Here is a 9,128-nt window from a genome sequence, read left to right on the forward strand (position 1 = left end):
CCTGAAAAAAGAATTAGGCACTTCATGAATTCCCTTTCTACCTCATCACAGGGAGAAATAGAGCACACAGAGTATGACCACCCCGCACAGAAGTCCATGGTCAGAGACATCCTTCTGTTTTGTACTTGGACGTAGTATCTTACTGACCACTTTCCTAGCTGAATCTTGGGTGGCAACAAATTACATTTCAGCAGCTGGTGTCTGTTGTGGTTTGGATTTTCTCCTTGGCTGTCTGATATTCAAATTTCTGTTTCTCTCCTTTTTTTTCCTTTTCTTTTCCAAGTGTAGGTGATTCAGAGCAGGTTTACAGAACACGAACACATTGATGGCAATGGCTCCTGTGGCAGTTAGACTTCGGCTGCACTGAGGCTGGGCTTGCAGCACTTGCCTCGAAAAGTGAAACCAGGCGAGGTATGCATGTTTTCATGTCTTGTTACAAGCTCCACCTCAGACCAAGGTCACTGAAAAGTGGGGCAGCCTCCATGACCTGTAAGTAAGTAATCCATGTTCATTGTTTTCCACCAGCATTGCTTCACTTTCATGTAAGGCCTTGGCAGAGGTTTGTATGACTCTGATCAGTGTCTGACTTGGCTTTGACATTATCCTTGCCTTTTAAGGCAACCCTCCTTGCCTATAAACCACCACGGAGTGAAAGCTAAGGCAAAAATTGTGTCTTATGTACAAAATTCAGTGCCATCTCCACAGGTCCAGACAGAGCACTGCTGTTAATCCATACACATGGAAGACAGTAAGAGCCAGCATACACCCAGCTGTCCTGAATGCAGTTAGTGGAGCTTTCTGTAATGGTACAAAAAAAAGCTGGTTAGTGCTGTGCAAGTCAGAGTGCAAGAAGTGAGCTCCTGCAGGAGCTGGAAAGGAAGGGGGAACTGCCTGGGCCCTCCGAGGATCTGCAGGTGGCTGGATCCTCCTGCAGCGCATCCACCTCTGCCGACTGCGAAGAGCTCTTGCCAGCAGAGCTTGCCACTGAGCAATAGTCCAGTGGGGTGAACAGCAAACAGAAAGCTCCTTCTTGGCCTACACTGCACCCAGGGCAAGGAAAATAGTCCTGTAATACTAAGGTGAAGTCACCCCCTAAAATACAAGGCATAACTCCAGGGCAGAGGGTTCCTCATTGTGCCTGTGTGCAGAGACCCAAAAACCAGTCAGACCTTTCGTCTTCCTTGTCTCTGAGACACCGGCCCCCATTCATCTGATGCTGACATCACACAGATGTTAACACCGTGCTGGTCATTCAGGAGAACAGAAGATGGGTGAGCCCTCCCACTGCTGGTCACCTTGTCCTGCTTGTGCTGTCACTGCAGACACCTCTCCCCATGCACTATTTCCACCCCTTCTTTGGTTTTTGTTCTCCTCCCTCCACGTAGGCAACATCTCTCTCTTAAACCATGGTGCTGAAATTGGAAAGAATAACGACCCTTTGTTCATTGTAAAAACTTTGGGCCATGTGTTCCCTAATGAATCTTATCTATTTCTGGCTGTGATGACATTTGTTCAGCCCATGGGGGGCAGCCCAAGAAACTGGGAGGCCAACTCCTGTTTGTAGGGAGGGCATGTGAGCAAAGCAAGTACCAACCCCATGAAATGAGGCAACTAGCAGTCCCAAGTGGACCTGATCAAAATAGGTGCATTCAACAGCAGCTTCACATTCCCAGAAGTCAGATTTTGTGTGTCATCTGGCCAATGTTTGCACTCCCTCATACCTTTTATCGGATAACTGACTGAGCTCAGGGAAGTAATGGCTTGAAAATGAAGTTAGGTAAGACAGTGGCTGTATAATTCACCAGAAGATGCTAGCAATAAATACCAGTAAATGGTATTTATTTACTGCCAGCAGCAAATTCCAGTAGATGCAGCAGTTAAGGCAACCATTGTGATTCAGAATGTATAAAGAATAAGAGTGTGGAGAACCGCAATGATGATAATATCCCTGCATTCGGGGGTTAGTGAGACTCGGGAGAGCATTGTGTCTGGTTCTGAGTACACCAGGAAAAGGCTGAAGGAAAATTTGGTGCCAGGAAGACCTGTCTTACTCAGCCAGAAGTTTAAAGCCCAGATTTAGTGTACTTGTTCAAAAACATGATAAAATGATAATTTCATGGTTGACTACAGTTATCTGCATGGGAAACGATTTCTGATAATTCATTTTTGTAAACAAAGGCAGGCAAGATCTGCTCACCGGAAGTTGGATTTAGACAAATTTACAGATATAACTTGAATGATAAGGACATGTTATTTCAGGGTGCAGTAGTTCTTCCTCTGCTTCAAGTCTGAGAAGACCAAACTAATCACTCAGGCATTGCAAATAAAGCTAATAAAGAGACAAGAATATTATATTCTTTGGACAGTGTTGTGCTGCAGGACAGACCACATCACCAGGGCAGTCTGTTCTGCTTTAAAAAACCTCAGGTTTGACAGTACACAGTGCAGCATGGCCTTGAGATACCTCACCTGGATGTGAGAGCGAACCGCAACAGCGATATGGTTATGCTGACACAGGATCCGTCTAAACTCACCTCCCATTACAGTACCTTGGGTGAACCAGACCTGTACGGTGATAATGCTAAAGAGCATCCAGCTTTTGTAACTACAGCTTTATAACATTCGACATAATGTCCGTACCTCTAATCTTCATTGGACTGTGAACTGAGAATATTGCTGGGCCAGAGGATTCAGTTTCCATGTTACATTTTGGGATCGATGTTTTTTTCCTTTGGCTGTACACTTCTCCCAGTTCTCTACTTCAGCTAGGATTAAATGCTTGATGAATCAGATCACCGCCTCCTTACATTTTCTAGCTATGGCTATGATGAAATTTTCTTTATTTCTTTGGATTTTTTGCTGATACACCTCAGTGTAAAGTAGAGGAGAGCTAGAAAGCCTTATGGGTCTCATCCTGCTATACTGAGACAGCAACTTCTCAAGAAGAATTTGCATGTAAAAAAAAAAAAAATAATAATAAACAACAGCAATAATAATAACAACAATAATGTGCCAAAAAGTCTTCTGCTGTGTCCCATAGACCTGCTGGACCCCACACCTGAAGCTTTCCTTTGATCAGACACTGTGCCCTAGATTTCAGACCCATGCCATGCTCTGTTTTATACATTATTGACACAGAAAAATTTAATCCTCTAGGGAAGAAAGGCCAATCATATTCAGTTTGGAGTTTTAGTCTGCTGTGATCCGTACAGATGAGGAGCCGTTTAAAGATGAAACAAAAAAATACGAAGTGGATAAGAACCTTCCCCTTGGGGTGAAGGAGGTGGCCAGTGGGTCTGTATTTTCTCAGTAGCTCATCACTTCTGTTTCGATGGCTGAAGAGCATTCTTTGTGCTCTGCCGTGGCAGGAGCAGGGTGAAACATCTCACGTATGCCTTGTGGTGATTGCTATGACACTCTGCTTTTGGGGAGCTTGCAGGGCAGAGTAGCTCTGCCCCTGAGCAGTTACGCGTGGTCAAAGGGAAACATGGAGCACGAGGAGCAGGGAGGGACATCAGGAACAAGAGCAAGCCAGCGAATGGGGACTCTGCAGCAGGAACGCAGACGGGGAAAGCGGGCAGCAGCAAGCCTGATCAGAGACTGAAAGGAGACTTTCTGAAGAACACAGAGGGAAGAGTGCAGCCTGTTGCTGGCAGCTGAGCTGAGAGTAAGCTACCTGTGTTACCCTGGAGAGTATCTGAAATTTGATGGAGTTTCTCTGTTGCCAAATGTGAAAAATGAGAAGCCGTCTCTGGGTGGTTTTAAATGTCCACTGTAATGACAAGATGATGAAAAATCCGTATGCCAGCTCTGCTAGCTGGGGTCCTGTTACAGCTTGCATATGTCCCTCTGCAATGAGTGCCTTATCTGCATATTTCTTTTTCTCCTGGCTAATTAGTCATAATGAATGGGGAAAAAATATTTTCCCCATTTTTAGAGATTTCCCCACCTCCACACTCATATCTAAAAATGGAGGATAATCTCTCAGGCTGATCGCATATATTTTCTGGCATGAAATGTCTCAATTTAATAATATTTCTAACATTACTCCTATTTAATTGCTATGACATAGAGGAAATTAATTTTCAACAGTGCACAAAATTTGTGCCAAAGAAAATCACACAAATTGTATCTTTTTTTTTACCTTTGATGTCTTCTTACAGTATGTTTTTTTCGGTTGCAATTTCATTTTCTTGTGTGTTTTTCTCAGTTCTCCTACTTCTAAGTAGGTTTCATACCAGGAAAGAGATTTTAAAATATATGTAAATGTGAATACATTTAAATTATTACTCTCTTCCATGACCTTTTGTTATTTAAGGTTTTTTCTAGTCGTCATTTGCTTAAGCATTCTAAATGTTTTTTGAAAAACAGTCTTTAATTCCACCTTACTGATTAAGCTACATTCAACCATGCCAATCTCTAACCAATAAATTCTGTTAACCTAATGGCTAATAATCAGTGTGGCTGTAGCTGGCTCTTCAAAGTTGTTCGTTAAGCCACCGGAAGACTGATACATATTGAGATGTGCAAGGAGAAGCAAAGGAGTCTATGCTGATGTTCAAGGTTGCCTTCAGCAGCCTGATCCTCCCAAGCTGCCACCCAAGTCCACTTTGCATCTGTCTAAATAGCACAGACCTTGCTTTAGAAACAGATCATCCCCTAAAAGCCCATTTCCCTGAGAAGTCATCAGCAGGAGTGAGGACGTAGTCACTGTGGGGCTCACATTCAAGGGCTGCAGCACAAAACCCACTGAAATGGTGTGAAAGGCGAAACACTCACTTCATCAGCCCTGTGGCAGGGCACTCGGCTCAGCAGCCACGGTCCTTCTCATCCCTCCTTCCCAGAGCTCCCTTGGGGCCACGGGCTCCCCAGCTTTGCCACACCGCCTATGCTCTACAGTGGCTTTTCCCCCTGAAGTTTCAGCTTCAGTTTTTGTAAGAGCAGTGCCTGTTACCAGAAGGACTGGCAGTGCTTGTGTACCGCACCGTGCCCAGGCGGACGTGGGTCCTGTGCCTGCCTGAGTGAGAGGGAAGGGGAGAAGTAAGGGGTGCTGTCACCCTCACTCCAGCACTGCCTGCTGGGTGCGCACCCTCCCTCCCTCCTGCTTGCTTGGAAGAGGTGAAGTCCCACATCCAGAGCAAATTAAACATAAGTATTACAAATGCTGTTTCTGGTTCCTCATGTTCTTTCTCGTAAGCCACCAGCCTCAACTCCCTCAAGACAGTTTCTGTCCATCTGTTCCATTTTGCAGGAATATGTTAACACGTTGCCTCTGTTCTCTCCTTCCTTTTGTCCTGCTGGCTGAGATCTATGCTTACTTTTCATCTGGGGCTTACAAAAGAGTCCAGGTCTGTGTCATGGACTAGTCACACGTTGGAATGCAGCCTCCTATGGCTTTCATTTCTGGAGTGTGGTCTGCATGCAGGAACACTATGGCGAATTATTAAATATCCTAAAGCAGCCACAGCTGTCATGGACAGGTTCTCAAGGAAAATGTTCAGCTGAAACCAAATAAGTTTTAAGTAATTCAAATTTTTTAATTAAAGGAAATTCTAAAACTAAATTCATTAGAAAGAAAGTTCAAACATATTTAATAAAAAAGGTTCAGGAGACAGATTTTGTAGTATTTAAATACATTCATAAAGTTCTTTTTCATCACCAAAATGACAGGTTTTTGCTGCAGCACTGCGTTTGAAAAATGTCGTTGAGCAAGTACAATGGTCTTAAGGCAGGTGCTCTCATGCCAGATCTCATAAGTGACTATTTTCTCTCAGTAGTTTGTATGTTTCTTTGACACCTGAAATAAAAATACTGTGAAGACAATCCAAGTTTTCATTTCTTTAATTGTTCTTTAGCTCAGGTTGTTGTAGACAATAGCTGAAAATACTATCCTGAACACTGTAAAGAGTTAGAAACTGGCAAGCAAATAAAAGAAGCCCCAGAATCACAAAACTGTTTTGGTTGGAAGAGACCTTTAAGATCATCGAGTCCAACCATTTACCCTGCACTGCCTAGTCACTACTAAACCATGTCCCTAAGCACCACTTCCACAAGTCTTTTGAACACTTCCAGGGGTGGAGACTCCACCACCTCCCCAGGCAGTCTGTTCCAATGCACAACCATCCTTTCTGTAAAGAAATTTTTCCAAATGTCCAGCCTAAACCTCCCCTGGTGCAACTTGAGGCTGTTCACTCTTGCCCTATCACTTGTTACTCGAGAGAACAGAGGGACCACAGCCTCACTACAACCTCCTTTCAGGTAGTTGTAGAGGGTGATAAGGTGTCCCCCTCAGCCTCCTCTTCTCCAGACAACTCCGACGACAACAACTTCTCCAACAACCCATTTCCTCAGCTGCTCCTCATACCACTTGTATTCTAGACACTTTACCAGCTTTGTTGTCCTTCTGTGGACGTGTTCCAGCACTTCAATGTCCTTCTTGTGTTGAGGGACCCAAAACTCAACAAAGTACTCAAGGTGCGGTCTCATCGGTGCCAAGCACAGAGGGACAATCCATTCCCTACTGCTGGACACGCCATTGCTGCTACAAGCCAGGATGCCGCTCGCCTTCTTGGTCACCTGGGCACACTGCTGGATCATATTCAGCCGCTGTTGACTAACAGTCCCAGGTCCTTCTTGGCCAGGCAGCGTTCCAGTCACTCTTCCCAAGCCAGTAGCATTGTACGGGCTTGTTGTGACCCAAGTGCACCTTGGTGCCACCCAAGTGGCCTTGTCGAACCTCATCTAAATGTCCTTGGCCCATCAATCCAGCTTTCCACATCCATCTGTAGAGCCTTCTGACCTTCAGGAAGATCAACACATCCACCTAACTTGCTGCCTTCTGTGAATTGACTGAGGGTGCACTCGATCCCCTCATCCGGGTCGTTGACTGATAGAGAAGTCAAAGAGAACAGGCCCCAACACTGAGCCCTGGGGAACACCACTGGTGACTGGCCACCAACTGGATTCAGCTCCGTTCACCACCACTCTTGGGTCCCAGCCATCCAGCCAGTTATTTATCTATCCAGCAAAGGGTACACTCATCCAAGCCATGAGCAGCCAGTTTCTCCAGAAGAGTGCTGCGGGCAACAGTGTAAAAAAATGACTGTTCTTGTTACTGTTGTTGCTGTACTTGTTAATTAGAGGAAAAAAAAATCACCTTTTTTACCCTGTTCTGTACTTTTAGAGTCTGATCTCATAATACTCCAATGTCTGACCAAAGAGCACACTAGTCCCTTCTTTACCCTTCACCCAGCAATTTTTTTCTAACTTTTCAATATTCTTCCTTCAGTATAACAGGTCTTCTTGTCAATATAGTGCCAGTTTACGATTCCTGCAGGAGGAAGTTTAAAGTAGTAATTTTAAGCATCAAAACCTCAAAGAGAAAGTTCAAAGAAAGAGTAAAAAAATTCTGCTCTCTGTTACACATGGCTCCATTCTTCAGGACAATGTGGTGATGAACTGTCTCTTCCACCCCTGTGTTGCTCTCATTTCCGCAGAGCAATGTAATTCGGTGATGAGGGAAGCACAATATGTTCCAGACTAACTCTATTTAATCTCAGGGTTTCATTCTTTTCAACACTCTCGCCAGAGCTGGTTTCCTAGCTGAGTAACAGCAGTGCCTGCTCTCACGCTGTCTCTCTCTCTCCACCCAAGTCTTCAAGTTATGGTGTCCATGGCAAGACTGCCTTAGCGATACCGACTCCCACATGCTCCTGCTCTGGGACAGAAAAATGCTTCTTAGAGCAGCCTGAGGCTAATGTGAAGCCCTTCAGCTGAGGAGCTGTCAAGAGTCGTCTCCACTAAGGAGAATAGGGCGGAATCAAGTTTTCAAAGCGGGTCAAGGCAAGAAGTGTCAGGAAGCAACAAAAAAAGATGCTGAATCCTTTTTTTATGTAGAAGTCCTCCTCCTCACTGGAGAAGCTGGCTGGAAGATTTCTGCTTCCTGGCAGATCTGGTTAAAATAATCAAAATCTAAGTATGAAGTCTATTTGAGTATATATGTAACATATTCTAATAAGATTCTGGTTTACCACGTGTCTTAACTTTACCAAATTCTTTGCTAAGAACAACAAAAAGTCACAATAACCATGGTAATAACCACATTTTTTAGTTTTAGGCACTAATCTGTAACTTATTGGTATTGTCATCTCAATTTGAAGTGTTTATTGAATTTCATAAATTCTTTTTCAAAGCTTCATGAATCCTCCAGTTTCCCTTTCTAGCATTTATCTAAAGAAACATCCTATGGCAGATTTTTTTAAATGGTGTTTAAGGTTTTTTTTCTTGAAGCTTAAATTTAATGAGATTCAGAACCATGTTAAATTTATACATAAATTAAATATTATATTAAAGGAGGCTAGACCTAAACAGCTCATAAAAAGTCATCTTGAATCAGCACCCATGGCCTATGTTAGGAAAGGGATATACCATCCTCTCCTCCAGATCCCCAGATCTTTGAGGGGCAGCACAGACCAGGTCAGGTCAGGTCAGGCAGAGAGGCTGGCACCCTCATTCTGTGGTATAACAAGATCGTTTATTAATAGTTCAAGGAACAGAGGAAGCCTCATGCCCTAGATAGCGCCAGGAAGCCTAATAACTCCTGCCACATCTGATCAACAGAGAAAATTTCACCCCCAATCCCAAGGTGGACCACGGGTAAACCCCCGTGTATCTGACCAGGGCACACGAGCTGAGCTCCTCAAACACAAGGATGCCTGTATCCTCCAGCCTTCAGGGTCTACATGACTTGTCTCCAGTGCTGCACACTGGGTGTGTCTGGAGGACCCGCTTCACTTTGCTCCCACAGATGCTCTGGGATCCCCCTGAACTGCAGTGTTTGTGAAGAGTGGTTGGTAGAAGAAAGGGATCTAACATCACCTTTCTTAGCAGGTGCTGATAACAGACTTAAATCTAGCACATGTGCAGAAACCTGTTGCATTTTTTGGAGCCAAAACAATATCAAAACAGACTTTTCTGTCCTTAGGAGAATAAAAAACAAGTGAACAAACACTGCAAGAAGAAAACAGAAATGCTAACTAGTAGATGACTTGCTTGGTTAGCAATTTTCAATAGCTGCAACACAAATGATAATCCAAGAAGGCATTGGGTCACGTAGAGCAGTCAGCAGG

The sequence above is a fragment of the Buceros rhinoceros genome, unplaced genomic scaffold (assembly GCF_000710305.1).
Source record: "Buceros rhinoceros silvestris isolate BGI_N320 unplaced genomic scaffold, ASM71030v1 scaffold14830, whole genome shotgun sequence".
NCBI classification, from domain to species: Eukaryota; Metazoa; Chordata; class Aves; order Bucerotiformes; family Bucerotidae; genus Buceros; species Buceros rhinoceros.